The sequence below is a fragment of the Arachis ipaensis genome, chromosome B09 (assembly GCF_000816755.2).
Source record: "Arachis ipaensis cultivar K30076 chromosome B09, Araip1.1, whole genome shotgun sequence".
NCBI classification, from domain to species: Eukaryota; Viridiplantae; Streptophyta; class Magnoliopsida; order Fabales; family Fabaceae; genus Arachis; species Arachis ipaensis.
The window spans coordinates 51349688-51367585 of record NC_029793.2 but is presented as its reverse complement, the minus strand read 5'-3'; positions in this window follow the sequence as shown (position 1 = coordinate 51367585).

Here is a 17898-nt window from a genome sequence, read left to right as displayed (position 1 = left end):
TCGGTCACGCGGCTGCGTGGGGAGGATTGTGCGTTCAGCACCAATCCAGCACCACTCTAGCACAACTTTGAACCATTTTTTTTTCAATTAAAATTAAAAATAAAAGTATGTAAATGCAGATGCACGAAACCTACTAATCAAGAGAAGAGTTATTAAATAGAAAAACTAAAAATAAAGAAAAGAACGATCATACCATGGTGGGTTGTCTCCCACCTAGCACTTTGCTTTAACGTCTGTAAGTTGGACGCTCCATTAGCTCAATCTTCGGCTATGTGAGGATCTTCCAAGAGGAAGATCTCGAGCTCCTTATTTTTCTGCATCCGCTCTCCATGGTACAGCTTTAAATGATGTCCATTAACTTTGATAAGTTCAAAGCTGGAAGGATGGCTTAGGTGATAAACTCCGTACGGTTTGGCTTTCTCTACTCTGTATGGACCTTCCCATCTTGATCTCAACTTGCCTGGCATGAGCCTCAGTCGAGATTTGTAAAGGAGGACTAAGTCTCCAGGTTGAAACTCTTTTCTCTTAATGTGCTGATCATGTACAGCCTTCATCTTCTCCTTGTATAGTCTGGAGTTCTCATAAGCTTCTAGGCGAAGGCTTTCCAATTCTCGCAGTTGCAATTTCCTTTCAGCTCCGACTTCCTCAATTCCCACGTTGCACTCCTTTACTGCCCAAAAGGCTTTGTGCTCGACTTCAACAGGGAGATGACAAGCCTTTCCATAGACTAAGCGGAAAGGACTCATCCCAATGGGTGTCTTGTATGCGGTTCTGTACGCCCAAAGTGCATCTTGTAGCCTGGTGCTCCAATCTCTTCTATGAGGTTTGACTATCTTCTGCAAGATACGCTTTATCTCTCTGTTTGACACCTCAGCTTGCCCATTAGTCTGAGGATGGTAGGCTGTTGCAACCTTATGAATTATTCCATGCTTCTTCATTAATCCTGTTAGTCTCCTGTTACAAAAATGGGTGCCTTGATCGCTCACGATTGCTCATGGTGATCCAAAGCGACAAATAATGTGGTTTCTCACAAAGGAAACAACAGTGTTAGCATCATCAGTGCGGGTAGGAATTGCTTCCACCCATTTGGAAACGTAATCCACAGCTAATAATATATAAAAATAACCATTAGAATTTGGAAATGGACCCATGAAGTCAATGCCCCAAATGTCAAAAATTTTACAGAAAAGCATAATTTGTTGAGGCATCTCATCCCTCCTGGATATATTACCAAATTTTTTGCATGGGAAACAAGATCTACAAAATTCAGCAGCGTCTCTAAAAAGTATAGGCCACCAGAATCCACAGTCTAAGATTTTTCTAGCTGTTCTTTGAGGGCCAAAATGTCCTCCACTCTCAGATGAGTGACAGGCCTCTAAGATGGACTGGAATTCTGATTGAGGCACACACCGTCTAATTACCTGGTCAGCGCCACATCTCCATAAATATGGGTCATCCCATATATAATATTTAGACTCGCTTTTCAGCTTGTCTCTTTGATACTTAGAAAAGTTTGGAGGAAAGGTGCGGCTAACTAGATAATTAGCTACAGGTGCATACCAAGGGACTACCTCAGATACTGCTTGCAGGTTATCAAATGGGAAATTATTAGCTATAGGAGTGGGATCATCTGAAATGTGCTCAAGGCGACTCAAGTGGTCTGCCACTAAATTCTGGTTACCACTCCTATTCTTAATTTCTAAATCAAATTCTTGTAATAGCAGTATCCAACGTATAAGCCTTGGTTTGAACTCCTTTTTAGCTAATAGATACTTTAGAGCTGCGTGGTCCGAGTACACTACTACCCTCGTACCAAGTAAATAGGCTCGGAATTTATCCAGAGCAAAAACAATAGCAAGAAGCTCTTTCTCAGTAGAAGTGTAATTGGATTGTGCTGCATCTAGAGTTTTAGACGCATAAGCAATAACAAAAGGGTCCTTACTTTCACGCTGAGCCAATGCTACTCCTACTGCATGGTTGGAAGCGTCGCACATTATTTCGAATGGCTGGCTCCAGTCCGGTCCTCTCACAATTGGAGCTTGAGTCAGGGAGGTCTTCAGCTTATCAAACGCTTGTTTGCAATCTTCACTGAACTCGAACTCAATATCCTTCTGCAGTAGTCTGGATAAGGGAAGTGCTACCTTACTGAAGTCCTTAATGAATCTCCTGTAAAAACCTGCATGGCCAAGGAACGAGTGGACTTCCCTCACAGAAGAGGGGTAAGGTAAATTAGAAATAACATCCACCTTTGCTGGATCTACAGAAATGCCAGTATTAGACACAACATGTCCTAGTACAATCCCTTGTTTAACCATAAAGTGACATTTTTCAAAATTTAATACAAGGTTTGTACTAACACATCTATCTAATACTCTAGATAATCCATCTAAGCAAAGGGTAAAGGAATTGCCATAAACACTAAAATCATCCATAAAAACTTCCATACAGTCCTCAATAAGATCAGAGAAAAGACTCATCATGCACCTTTGGAAGGTAGCTGGTGCATTGCACAAGCCAAAGGGCATCCTCTTGTAAGCATAAGTCCCAAAAGGACATGTAAAAGTAGTCTTTTCCTGATCCTCAGGAGCTATATGAATATGGAAATAACCTGTGTAACCATCTAGAAAACAATAATGTGATTTACCTGACAAGCGATCCAGCATTTGATCAATGAATAGAAGAGGATAGTGATCCTTACAGGTTGCTTGGTTGAGGCGTCTGTAGTCAATGCAGACCCTCCAAGCGTTCTGTACTCTGGTTGCTATGAGCTCTCCATGCTCATTCTTCACTGTAGTGACTCCAGACTTCTTTGGTACTACTTGTACTGGGCTTACCCATTCACTGTCTGAGATGGGATAGATGATATCTGCCTTCAGTAGTCTGGTCACTTCCTTTTTGACAACCTCTAAGATAGTGGGGTTCAGTCTTCTCTGGGGTTGACGAACGGGCCTTGCTCCCTCTTCTAAAAATATTCTGTGCTCACATACTTGAGGGTTGATGCCTACTATATCTGCCAAACTCCACCCAATTGCCTTCTTGTGCTTCTTCAGCACACTAAGTAACTGCTCTTCTTGTTGAGAAGTGAGTTCCCTTGCCATGATAACTGGACACTGTTGCTTGTCCTCAAGGTAAGCATATTTGAGGTGTGGAGGAAGGGGTTTTAATTCTAACTTCTGATCATGGTCAGGTTGAAACTTACTAATCGGCCATCTATTTCAAAAGAGTATGTTCCTGAAAAAGCATCCAATTTGAACTTTGATGTCTTCAGGAAAGGTCTTCCAAGTAAGATTGATGATGGCTTCTCTGAGTCATTTTGGGGCATCTCCAGAATATAAAAATCAGTGGGGAATGTGAGTCCCTTAATGCCCACTAATACATCTTCAGCAACTCCAACCACTGTAATAATGCTCTTATCTGCTAACATAAAACGAGCTGCCGACCTTTTTAAGGGAGAGAGCCTCAAAATATCATATATAGACAAAGGCATTATACTCACACATGCTCCTAAATCACACATGCAGTCAGAAATTATCACACCACCAATAGTACAATTAACTATACAAGGACCTGGGTCACTACACTTTTCTGGTAAACCTCCCATTAAAGCAGATATGGAACTACCTAAAGGAATAGTTTCTAATTCATTAATTTTGTCTTTATGTATACATAAATCTTTTAGAAACTTTGCATATTTAGGTACCTGTTGAATAACATCAAAAAGAGGAACAGTTACCTCAACCTTTTTGAATATCTCTACCATTTTGGGATCAGGTTCCAGCTGCTTCCTAGGCTTCCTTGCAAGTTGTGGAAATGGAATAGGAGTGGTGTCTTCTGCCGTATCTGCGCCCTGTGGTGCTTCCTCCTGTGGTTGAACTTCTTCTTTTTCAGCTATGCCCTGTGTGTCCTCTTCCTCTTCAACATCTTCTATTTCCACTACCTCTTCAGCTGAGGCGTGTTCTGGTAGGCTTGGCTCCTCCTGATTCCTCTCCTGCAGTATGGTTCCGGACCTTAGGGTGATGGCATTAATGTCACCCTTGGGATTGGGAAATGGTTGAGAGGGAATTCCGCTGGAGCTCAAAGGCTGGTTATTGGAGTTATTCATTGATCCAATCTGTGAGACTGATGAGTATTTTTGTGGAAAAACGAATTTCTCCAAAACACCCAAAACTAACCGGCAAGTGCACCGGGTCGCATCAAGTAATAATAACTCACGGGAGTGAGGTCGATCCCACAGGCAGTAAAAGTTTGAGGCAAACTTTTACTCCAACTTTTCACATCAGCCACCCTCTTTTGCTGATACCAACGTTGGGGAAAAAGTTTGGGGTCAAACTTTTGCTCCAACCGTTGGCCTACCCTTGCACACTCATGGCGCCAACGTTTGCCAAAAAGTTAGAGGCAAACGTTGGCGCAAACTTTTGCTCTCCAGGGTGTGTTGTTCATGCGCCAACGTTTGCCATTAAATCAAAGGAAGCATGAAAATCTACCCAATTGGCTTGCTTATGGCTCAAGAAAGTGCATAATTCAATTGAAAACAAAAGAAAAAGGCTAGTGAAACTAGGCTAAGATGACTTGTCATCAAAGACAAGAGCTTGCAAAGTAGCCTTCAGACCATTTAGAGTGGCATTAATGTTATTTTCCATGGTCTGTTGTCTCCGATCGATAGATTGTAGTAAATCATCATTAGAAGATGAGGAAGGATAAGTAATTTGAGAGGTCTGCTGTTGGGTATTCTGTGGTCCTTGGGATTGTCTTAGGTGAGGTGCTCTGTAAGGCTGGTTCTGGTTCTGCTTTCTGTTGTTGTTATTATTCCACCTCTGATTTCCCTGATTGTCTCTACCTCTTCTGTTGTTGTTGTCCCTCCAATTCTGGTTAGAATTGTCCTGCCATCCATGGTTGTAATTGCCACCTTGATTGTACCCTTGGTTGGGGCGGTCATAGAAGTTATGAGTGGCTGCTACGGTGTTGTCTTCCTGTTGGAGTTGTGAACACTCATTAGTATAGTGGCTATAATCAACACAGATTCCACAAACTCTCTGTGGGACTAACTGTTGGTTTTGTTGTGGTGGAGAAGGTTGAGCTTGCTGAACTTGTTGTTGATTCAATTGCATCTGCTTCAGCAAGTTGGTCATTTCATAGATACTCTGAGTTAGAGCAGCAGTCTCTCTGCTAGAGGATACTTCTGCAACGGCTTTTAAACGGCCTTGTTTTTGCCTATGATTCCCAGTAGATTCAGCTAAGTCACTGATCAATTGCCATGCCTCATCAGTGGTCTTGTACTTTTTGATAGACCCATTGCTAGCACTTTTCAATGTAGTCTTATCTTGGGGCCTCATACCTTGTGTGACGTAACTGAGTAATACTATCTTGTCAATCATATGGTGGGGGCATGCTTTTAGAAGATAATTGAAGCGCTCCCAGTATTCATAGAGAGTCTCAGATTCATCCTAAACAATCATGGAAATGTCTTTCCTCAGTTTATCAGTAACTTCAGCTGGAAAGAATTTTTCCAAGAGTTCTCTTCTCAGTGTATCCCAGTTGGATACAGTTGCTGCTGGTTGAGTGTAGTACCACTCTCTTGCCTTCCCCTCAAGAGAAAACGGAAAAGCTTTCAGCAAAATTGAAGTTTCATCTGCACCATCACGCCTAACGGTAGAACAGGCTGCTTGAAAATCTCTCAGGTGCTTGATAGGCTCTTGAGCAGGCAAGCCATGAAACTTGGGCATCAAATTGAGCAGTACGGTCTTTATTTCAAAGTCTGTAGCCACCGCTGGGTGATGTGCTTGAAATGGTTGCATTGCAAAATCAGGGGCTTCAGCCTCCTGGATAGTAACTCTCCTAGCTGCTGCCATGTTACCTGTACGTAAATCAACCAAATCAGTAGAACGGGGGCTGGTTTTCTCAAGTGACGTTTCAGATCTGCCCTCAGAGAGGACTAACCGACGCCGAGCTTGCCTTATTCGTGAAATAGTTCTTTCAATCTCAGGATCGAATACTGGCAAGTTTGGATTAGGAAGTGAACGCGTCATCTAACGAAAGAAACAAGCAGCTCATAGTAGCAAGATAAAATAAAATGCAAATAAATAAAATCCAATCAATAACTTTAGCACTCTATTGCAACTTCTCGGCAACGGCGCCAAAAATTGACGTGGCGGAAATTGGCTAATTAAGAATTGATATAAGTTGTGCGTTGCAAGTATAGTTCTTAACCAACCAGAAATCCGCTTATCAATTTAGAAAGGTTGTCACAAAAATTAAAATTTAAAATACTGGGAGTATGAATCCCAGGTCGTCTCCCAATAAGTTGCAGAAAGGTATGCTATTTTATTAATCAGATATTTTTAGAAAGAGTTTGAGTTGAATAAACAGGAAATTAAATTGGGGAAATTAAGTAATTTAAATAAAAGCCTTGACTGGGAGTAGATTAGTTGGAAGCCCTATTCTTGTTGCAGTACTCTCAAGATTAATTGATAATTGAAGGTCGTTCTGTTTAGTTATCCCTTACTAAATAAGAGAAAGTCAAATAAGTTAGAATGATGTTTCTACTCACAAGTCCCAATCCGCTTACTTGGAAGGATTGGCGTTAGTGACTAGAGAGCCATCCAACAATAAATCCAATTACAATCTCTCTTTTGAGTATTCTCCCCATCAAGTTAGGGAACTACTCGCTCATTGTGATTATGGAACACATAACATAGAAAAGGGAATTAAAGAAAGACATGATAAATAAAACTCAAAGGAATCAATTAAAAATAAAAGTAACTCTTGTATTGATAAATTCTAAAATAATCCAATAGTAAAATTGAGTAAATTAAAGGACATGGAAGAGTAAAGCCAAGTAAAGAAAATGAACTAGAATGACGAAGTCTTGATGAGGTAATAACTCTTCTCAATATCCCAATGCAAAGAGCAATCGAAATAAAAGTCCTAAGAACTATGAATGTGTAGAGAGAAAACCTGGAGGAAGGGTAAAACTAGATCTAAAAACTAAAAACTATGTAGAATGAATGTTGTTTTTGGTTTCTACATGTTCTCTGGCTCTAGTCTACTTTTCTGGGCCAAAAACTGGGTCAAAACAGGGCCCAAAATCGCCCCCAGCGAATTCTGCAGATCGCGCATGTCACGCGATTGCGTCATTCATGTGGACGCGTCATGCGGCATTTTGCTTTGCCACGCGGGCGCGTCGTCCACACCTCCGCGTCACTTGTGCTATTCCAATCCGCGCGGTCGCGTGAGCCATGCGGCCGCATCACTGCAATTTCCTCTCTTCCGCACGGTTGTGTGAGCCATGCGGCCGCGTCACTTCTTGCTGGTCATCTCCTTAATTTCTTGTGTTCCTTCCATTTATGCAAGCTTCCTTTCCAATCTCCAACTCATTCATGCCCTATAAAGCCTGAAACACTTAACACACAGATCACGGCATCGAATGGAATAAAGGAGAATTAAAATACATAATTAAAAGTCTCTAGGTAGCAAGTTTTCAATCATGTAATAATTTTAGGAAGGAAATAAAAATGCATGCTAATCCTATGAATAAGTGGGTAAAGATCATGATAAAACCACACAATTAAACATATTATAAACCATAAAATAGTGGTTTATCACGCGTATACGTGGGGGACGCGTACGCATGAAATAAATTGTGCTATTGGCGCGAGAGCAGCCTCGTGCACGCACAACTCTCTGTTCAATTTTCACATTTGCCAAAAATTCAACCGACGCGTGCGCGTAAGGGACGCGCACGCGTGGATGGCTTGGAGGGGAAAATGACGTGTTCGCGTCAGGGACGCGCACGCGTGATGTTGCTCGTGCTCCTAGCACCATTCCAGCATCAAGGCATCACAACTCTCTGCCTAAACCTTCTTTACGCCGATTTCGCAGGGTCACGCGTACGCGTGGGTGATGTGTATGCGTGGAAGGCTGATTTTGCAAGTGACGCAGGCGCGTCAGGGACGCATTCGCGTAGGCGTGTTTGTGCCTAAGGCACGCCTCCAGCCATGCTCCCACGTAACTCTCTGTTTCATTCTTCTTTTTCACGCATGCACTTATGACACGTACGCATCAGCGACGCTCGCGCGTCGCGTGCCTTCTTTTTTTTTTATGTAGAATGCAAACTGAAGATGCTGATGCAGATGTTATGAATGACACTAATAAACATAAAGGAGAATAAAATAAAATAAAACTAAGACTGAAAAGGAACGATCATACCATGGTGGGGTGTCTCCCACCTAGCACTTTGCTTTTACGTCCTTAAGTTGGACGGTCTTCAGGCTCATTCTGCTTCTGTTGGTCGGTCTTCCAAGAGGAAGACCTCTAACTCTTTGTGTTCCTTCATCCTTTCACCATGACAAAGCTTTAAGCAATGTCCATTGACCTTGATGCAATTGGAACTTGAAGGATGACGCAGGTGGAAGACGCCATATGGCTCTGCTTTCTCCACTCTGTAGGGACCTTCCCATCTGGATCTCAGCTTTCCTGGCATGAGTCTCAACCTGGAGTTGTAAAAGAGAACCAGATCTCCTGGTCTGAACTCTCTTATCTTGATATGCTTGTCATGCACAGCCTTCATCTTCTCTTTGTATAATCCGGAGTTGTCATATGCTTCGAGTCGAAGGGTCTTCAGTTCTGCCAGTTACAACTTCCATTCAGTACCAGCTTGCTCGAATCCCATGTTGCACTCCCTCACCGCCCAGAAAGCCTTGTGTTCCACCTCTACTGGAAGGTGTCAAGCCTTTCCGTACATTAAGCAGAAGGGGCTCATCCCAATGGGTGTCTTGTACGCTGTCCGATATGTCCAGAGCGCATCAACAAGTCTGGTGCTCCAGTCCTTCCGATGAGGCTTTACTATCTTCTCCAGAATACGCTTTATTTCTCTATTAGATACCTCTGCTTGACCATTGGTCTGGGGATGGTATGTTGTTGCTACTTTGTGAATAATCCCATGCTTCTTCAGTAATCCTGCTAATCTCCTGTTACAGAAGTGAATGCCTTGATCACTCACGATTGATCGTGGTGATCCAAAGCGACAGATAATATGGTTTCTAACAAAGGAAACAACAGTTTTAGCATCATCAGTACAGGTAGAAATTGCTTCTACCCATTTAGAAACATAATCTACAGCTAACAATATATAAAGGTAACCACCAGAGTTTGGAAAAAGGACCCATGAAGTCAATGCCCCAAACATAAAAAATTTCACAGAATAGCATAATATGTTGGGGCATCCCATCCCCCTTGGATATATTATCAAACCTTTGGCATGGGAAACAAGATTTACAAAAGGCAGCAACATCTTTAAAAAGAATAGGCCACCAGAATCCACAGTCTAAAATTTTCCTAGCTGTTCGTTGAGGGCCAAAATGTCCACCACTCTCAGAAGAGTGGCAGACCTCTAAAATAGATTGAAATTCTGATTGAGGCACACACCTTCTAATTACCTGATTAGCACCACACCTCCATAAATATGGATCATCCCATATATAATATTTGAACTCGCTTTTCATCTTGTCTCTTTGATGCTTAGTAAAATTAGGAGGGAAAGTACGGCTAACTAGATAATTAGCTATAGGTGTATACCAAGGAACTACTTCAGATACTGCATGCAAGCTATCAAATGGAAAAGCATCATTGATAGGAGTGGAGTCATCCTTAATGTGCTCAAGGCGACTCAAGTGGTCTGCCACTAAATTTTGGTTACCACTCCTATCCTTAATTTCTAAATCAAATTCTTGCAGCAGCAGTATCCAACGTATCAACCTTGGTTTGGATTCTTTTTTAGTTAATAAATACTTTAGAGCTGCATGGTCTGAGTACACTATCACCTTAGTACCAAGTAAATAGGCTCAGAATTTATCCAGAGCAAAAACAATAGCCATAAGCTCTTTTTCAGTGGTGGTGTAATTAGAATGAGCAGTGTCTAAGGTCTTAGACGCATAAGCAATTACAAAAGGATCCTTACCTTCGCGCTGAGCCAGCGCCGCTCCTACTGCATGGTTGGAGGCATCACACATAATCTCACAAGGCTGGCTCCAGTCTAGTCCTCTCACAATCGGAGCTTGAGTCAGGGCGATCTTCAGCTTATCAAATGCTTGCAAGCAATCCTCACTGAACTCGAACTCAATATCTTTCTGCAGCAGTTTAGATAAAGGCAATGCTACCTTACTGAAGTCCTTAATAAATCTCCTGTAGAAACCTGCATGACCAAGGAACGAACGGACTTCCCTCACGGAGGAGGGGTAAGGTAAACTAGAAATGACATCTACCTTTGCTGGATCTATAGAAATACCAGTATTAGACACAACATGTCCTAGTATGATACCTTATTTTACCATAAAGTGACATTTTTCAAAATTTAATACAAGGTTTGAGCTAACACACTTGTCTAATACTCTAGCCAAACTATCCAAGCAAAGGTTAAATGAATCACCATATACGCTAAAATCATCCATGAAAACTTCCATACAGTTCTCAATAAGATCTGAAAAGATACTCATCATGCATCTTTGGAAAGTAGCCGGTGCATTACATAAGCCAAAAGGCATCCTTTTATATGCAAATGTTCCAAAGGGACATGTAAAAGTGGTCTTTTTCTGATCTTCAGGAGCTATATGAATTTGAAAATAGCCTGTATAACCATCTAAAAAGTAGTAATGGGATTTACCTGACAGGCGATCAAGCATCTGATCAATAAATGGCAAGGGGTAATGATCCTTGTGAGTAGCTTGGTTGAGACGCCTGTAATCAATGCAAACTCTCCATGAATTCTGCACTCTAGTTGTCAGGAGTTCTCCATACTCATTTTTTACTGTTGTGACTCCAGACTTCTTGGGCACCACTTGTACTAGACTAACCCATTCACTATCCTAGATGGGGTAAATGATATCTGCTTCAAGTAGCCTGGTCACTTCTTTCTTGACAACTTCTAAGATGGTGGAATTCAATCTTATTTGGGGTTGACGGACAGGCTTTGATCCCTCTTCTAAGAATATTCTATGCTCACAAACTTGAGGGCTGATGCCTACTATATCTGCCAAGCTCCACCCAATTACTTTCTTGTGTTTTCTCAACACACTGAGCAACTGCTCCTCCTGTTGAGAAGTGAGTTCCCTTGCAATGATAACTGGGAGCTTCTGATTATCCTCAAGGTAAGCATACTTGAGGTGGGGTGGAAGGGGCTTTAATTCCAATATCTGCTCATGGCTGGGCTCTGGATCATCTGGAGCTAGTGATAATGGCAAAGTGTCCTCATTGTGTTCAGAGGGTGTCCCCACACTTGGACCTTGCTCCATGTGCTTCTCTTCTACTTTTTTTTGGTGAACTTCAGCTACGGTTTCATCAATGATGTCGCACTGGAAGATAGAATGATCTTCCAGAGGGTGCTTCATAGCTTCATTTAAACTGAAACTCACTGCTCTGCCATCTATCTCAAAAGAGTAAGTTCTTGAGAATGCATCCAGCTTGAACTTCGAAGTCTTCAGGAATGGTCTTCCAAGCAGGATTGATGATGGTCTTCCTGAGTTATTAGGGGGTATTTCCAAGATATAGAAGTCAATGGGAAATGTGAGCCCCTTAATGCTCACTAATACATCTTCAGCAATTTCAACCACTGTAATAATGCTTTTATCTACTAACACAAAACGAGCTGCCGACCTTTTTAAGGGAGGGAGCCTCAAAGCATCATATATAGACAATGGCATTATACTAACACACGCTCCTAAATCACACATGCAATTGGAAAATATTACACCCCAATGGTACAGTTAACCATGCATAGACCTGGATCACTACATTTTTCAGGTATACCCCCCATTAAAGCAGATATAGAACTACCTAAAGGAATAGTTTCTAATTCATTAATTTTGTCTTTATGTATGCATAAATCTTTCAGAACCTTTGCATATTTAGGTACTTGCTTAATAACATCAAAAAGGGGAATAGTTACCTCAACCTTTTTGAAAATTTCTACCATTTTGGGATCAAGTTCCATCTACTTTCTGGACTTCCGTGCAAGGTGTGGAAATGGGATAGGAATGGCGCCACTTGCAGCTTTTGCGTCCTTTGGTGCTCCATTCCTTGGCTGAGCTACTTCTTCTTCACGCTTGTCTTGTACTTCCTCTTCTTCTTCAGCATCTTCCACCTCAACTAAGTCTTCAATTGGGGCGTGTTCTTGTGGACTTGGCTCCTCCTGGATCCTCTCTTACAGTGTGGTTCTGGACCTCAAAGTGATGGCATTGATGCCACCTTTGGGATTAAGTAAGGGTTGAGAAGGAATTCCACTGGAGCTTGAAGGCTGGTTGGTGGAAGCAGGTAATGAATCTATCTGGGATACGAGAGCTTGTAAAGTGGCATTCAGACCATTTAAAGTAGAGTTCAGTATAGTCTGCATGTCTTGTTGTCCTTGTACAAGAGAACGAAGTATCTCGTCATTTGATGAGGAAGGAGGATAAGTGATCTGTGGGATCTGTTGTTGGTTGTGCTGGGGTCCTTGTGACTGCCTTAGGTGAGGTGCTCTGTAAGGCTGGTTCTGATTCTGCTGTCTGTTGTTGTTATTCCACCTCTGATTTCCATTGTTGTCTCTGCCTCCTTTGTTATAGTTGTCCCTCCAGCCATGGTTGGAATTAACTCTCCAGCCCTGGTTGGAGTTGTCCTGCCACCCTTGGTTATAGTTTCCACCGTGGTTGTAGTTGCCGCCTTGTTGATTGTATCCTTGATTCGGGCAGTCATAGAAGTTATAAGTAGCTGCCATGGTGTTGTCTTCTTCTTGGAGTTGTGGGCACTCATCAGTGTAGTGACTATAATCAGCACAAATTCCGCATACTCTTTGGGGGACCAACTGTTGGCTTTGTTGTGCAGGGGGAGGCTGAGGTTATTGTTGATTCAACTGTATCTGTTTCAGTAGGTTGGTCATCTCACATATACTCTGTGTAAGAGCAGAAGTCTCAATGCTAGAAAAAACCTTTGCAACAGCCTTTGAGTGGTTGTTCTTGTGCCTATGATTCCGAGTGGACTCAGCTAGATCGCTAATCAGTTGCCATGCTTCATCTGCGGTCTTGTGCTTTTTCAGAGAACCATTACTAGCACCATCCAATGTGGTCTTATCCCGAGGCTTCATGCCTTGAGTGAAGTAGCTGATCAATACCAACTTGTCAATCATGTGGTAGGGGTATGCGTCCAAAAGGTTCTTACACCGCTCCCAGTACTCATAGAGAGTCTCCGATTCACCTTGAACAATGCAGGAGATCTGTTTCCTCAATCTATCTGTAACTTCAACTGGAAAGTGTTTTTCCAAGAATTCTCTCCTGAGCGTATCCCAATTGGTAACAGTTGCTTCAGGTTGGGAGTAGTACCACTCCCTTGCCTTTCCCTCAAGAGAAAATGGGAAGGCGGTTAACAGAATCGAAGTTTCATTTGCACCATGACGCCTAACAGTAGAACAGACTATCTAGAAATCCCTGAGGTGCTTGATAGGCTCCTGAGCAGGTAAGCCACGAAACTTGGGCATCAAGTTGATTAGTGCAGTCTTCAGTTCAAAATTTGCAGCCAGATTTGGATGACTTACTTGATACGGTTGCAGAGTAAAGTCTGGGGCTCTAGCTTCCTGGAGAGTAATCCTCCTAGGGGTTGCCATATTATCTGCACGTGAATTAACTGAATCAGTAGTAAAAGAGCTTGTTTCTCCCTCAGATGGCGGTTCAGATTCGCCCTCAGATGAGACTGGTGAATCTATAACAATCACTTCACCACCCTCAGAGGCTAACCGACGCCGAGCTCGCCTAATACATGAAAGAGTTCTTTCAATTTCAGGATCAAATGCGACTAAGCTCGGATCAGGCAGTGAACGCGTCATTCAATGAAAGAAACATACAACTCATGGTAATAAAATAAAATAAAATACGCAAAAATTAAAATTATGTACACTAATTAATAATCTAGCACACAATTGTAACTCCCCGGCAACAGCGCCAAAATTTGATGCGTGGAAAAAGTCAGCCAATTAAGAAATCAATATAGGAAATACGTTGCGAGTATAGCTCTTAGCCAGCAAAAATCTGCCTCATAAATTTAGAAAGGTTGTCACAAAAATTTAGAATAAAATACTGGGAGTATGAGTCCCAAGTCGTCTCCCAACAAGTTCACAAAGGGGTGCTAATTTATTAATCAGGAGTTTTCTGGGAAATTTTGAGTTTGGGCAATGGGCATAAGCATATGATTGTAAATTAAAGCAATGAAAATTAAAAGAGATTTATATTATTCTAAATAAAAAAGCCTTGACTGGGGGAATGATTAATTGAAAGTTCTATCCTTGTTGGAATTCTCTCAAGTGTAGTATAAAAAGGTTGTTGTTTTCACTTAGTTAACCCTTACTAAATAAAGGAAAGTCAAGTGATTGAGCTAACTCTTATTCACAAATCCTAGTCCTCTCCCTTGGAAAGGTCTACCGTTAGTAAATAGAGAATTAGCCAACAACTTCCAATTTAACTAATCACTTGAGCATTCCAACTCAAGTGTCTCTTCCAATTTAACTAATCCCCATGTCAAGTTAGAAGTCTACTCTATCAACATGGATACCATCTTCGTTGTTGGGAGTAGGGAATAGAAAAGAGACATAATAATTTAAATAAAATAGGAATTCAAAATTAATTAAAAGTAAAAGTAATCCTTTGCATTTAATAAATTCTAAAACAATCCAATTGTAACTCTAAACAAGAATTAAGAATATAGAATAATAAAGGAATAAGGAAACAAACTAGAATAATATCTTCAACGGAGGTGATGACTCTTCAATATCCAAAAGCAAAAGCATAAAACTAATAAACTATGAATGTAAAGAAAACCTAGAGGAAGAGTAATTTCTCTCTCTAAATTCAGATCTAAAACTAAAAACTATGTTAATGAGAATGTCTGTTGAGTCTCTGCATGTTCCCTGGCTCTAGTCTGTGTTTCTGGGCCGAAAACTGGGTCAAAACTCGGCCCGAAATCGCCCCCAACGTTTTCTGTTATTTCTGCAGATCGCGCATGTCACGCGTACGCGTCAGTCATGCGCACGCGTCTTTGTGCAAACTCCAATCCACGCGTACGCGTCAGGCACGCACACGCGTCGCTGCAAATTTCTCCATATCGCGCGCTCGCATGAGCCATGCGTGCGCGTCGATGCTCGCTGGTTATCTCCTTAGTTTCTTGTTTTCCTTCCATTTTTGCAAGCTTCCTCTCCATTCTCTAAGCCATTCCTGTAGTTTTTATTCAAAAATACATTTCTGGACTTTACTACAAGTTTGTGTGTTTTTCTGTAATTTCAGGTATTTTCTGGCTGAAATTGAGGGACCTGAGCAAAAATCTAATTCAGAGGCTAAAAAAGGACTACAGATGCTGTTGGATTCTGACCTTCCTGCACTCGAAGTGGATTTTCTGGAGGTACAGAAGTCCAATTGATGGCCAGAAATATATAATAGTCCATACTTTACCCGAGATTTGATGGCCCAAACTGGCGTTCAAAGTCAGCTTAAAACTTTCTGGCGTAAAACGCCAGAACTGACACCTTTTTCGGCGTTAAACGCCCATTCTGGCACCCACGGTGGCGTTTAACGCCAGCTTTGGGCATATGAACGTGAAAGCTAGAAAGCTCAGCCCAGACACACTCCAAGTGGGTCCCGGAAGTGGATTTTTGCACTATCTGCACTTAGTTTCTCATTTTCTATAAACCTAAGTTACGAGTCTAGTATAAAAACTACTTTTAGAGATTCATTTTGAACCTCATGACATTTTTTACACTTATTGTAACTTTGACGGCATGAGTCTCTAAACCCCATAGGTGATGGTGAGGAGCTCTGCTGTGTTTCAATGGATTAATTCAATTACTACTATTTTCTATTCAATCACGCTTGATTCTATTCTAAGATACTCACTCGTACTTCAATCTGGAGAAGATGATGATCCGTGACACTCATCATTATTCTTAATTCTATGAACGTGTACCTAACAACCACTCCCGTTCTATCTGAGCTCAACGTAGTCATTAGGCGATAGCTTGAGTGCATATCTCTTGGGTTTCTAATCTATGGACCGAGTCCGGAGGTTAGAACCTTCGTGGTATAAGCTAAAACCAATTGGCATCATTCCTGGGATTCGGAAAGTATAAACCTTGTCTGTGGTATTCTGAGTAGGATCTGGGAAGGGATGACTATGACGTGCTTCAAACCCGCGAATGTTGGGCGCAGTGACAGTGTGCAAAAGGACAAGGGTCCTATTCTGACACTAGTGGGAACCGACAGATGATTAGCCGTGCGGTAGCTGTACATGGTATTTTTCATCCGAGATGAGCAATCCGATAGTTGATTAGCCGTGCAGAGATCGTACCTGGTATTCTTCATCCGAGAGGATCATACAGCTTGCCATTGAAGGAAGCCATGCGTGTTTGAAGAAGAAGACAGTACGAAAGTAGAGATTCAGATGACAAAGCATCTCCGGAACCTCAGCCTGTTTCTCATTACTGAATCACAAGTACTATTTATTTTATGTTATTTATTTTTTATAAATATAATCACTCTTATCATCAATCTCCTGACTAAGATATACAAAACAACCATAGCTTGCTTCAAGCCGACAATCTCCGTGGGATCGACCCTTACTCACGTAAGGTATTACTTGGACGACCCAGTGCACTTGCTGGTTAGTTGTGCGGAGGTGTGAAAAGTGTAATCACAATTTTGTGCACCAAGTTTTTGGCGCCGTTGCTGGGGATTGTTTGAGTTTGGACAACTCACGGTTTATTTTGTTGCTTAGATTAGGAAAAATTTATCTTTTGGGTTTAGAGTCACGAAAATTAAGTCTTCTATTATTGTTTTTGGTTAAAATTTTAAATTCTTTTTTTATTTTTCTAAATTATTTTTGAAATTTTTTTAAAACCAATAACTTCATAATTTAGTCTTCTGTTTGAGTTTAGTTTCACATTTTAAGTTTGGTGTCAATTGCATGATTTTATTTTTCTTTCAATTTTTCGAGTTATATGTTCTTAGTTCTTTATTGATCTTCAAATTGTTCTTGATAATTTTCCTTATTTGGTCCTTAAAATTTCTTGTTTGGTGTCCTTTGTGTTTCTATTTTCTTAAAAAAAAAATTTAAAATTTGTTCTTGGTGTTCATCTTAATCTTCAAAGTGTTGTTGGTGTTCATCTTGACATTCAAAATTTTCTTGTATGTTTTCTCTGTTTTGATCTAAAAAATTCGAAGTTTTGTGTCATTTTATTGTTTTTCTCTTTCCTCATTAAATTCAAAAATATATTTTCTCTTCATTTAATTGAATTTTCGAAAATTTCATTTAAAAATTCAGATTTTTATTTTAAAATTTTTATTTTATCTTATCTTAGTTTTGAAAATTTCAAAATTCAAAATATTTTTCAAAAATCATATCCAAAATTTTTTAAATCTTTTTAATAAATTAGTCATTTTAGTATTTGAATTTCTATTTTATTTTTAATTTTTTTAGTTTTTGAAACTTATTTTTTATTTTTCAATTATCTTATTTTATCTTATTCCCTTTTTAATTCGGTTATCCTTGATTAAATAAAATAAAAACAAAAATATTCTATTCTCTCCATCATGGACCTAAGTAGAAATGAACAGTCCAGAAGGACTCTGGGGTCATATGCTATCCCCATTACTGCTGCATACGGGAGTAGTATCTGTATACCTCCCATCAGAGCAAGCAGTTTTGAACTAAATCCTCAGCTCATTATCATGGTGCAGCAAAATTACCAATATTCCGTTCTTCCTCAGGAAGAACCTACTGAGTTTCTGGCACAGTTCTTACAAAGTGCTGACACAGTACGTGATAAGGAAGTAGATCAGGATGTCTACAGATTATTATTGTTTCCATTTTCTGTAAAAGATCAAGCTAAGAGGTGGT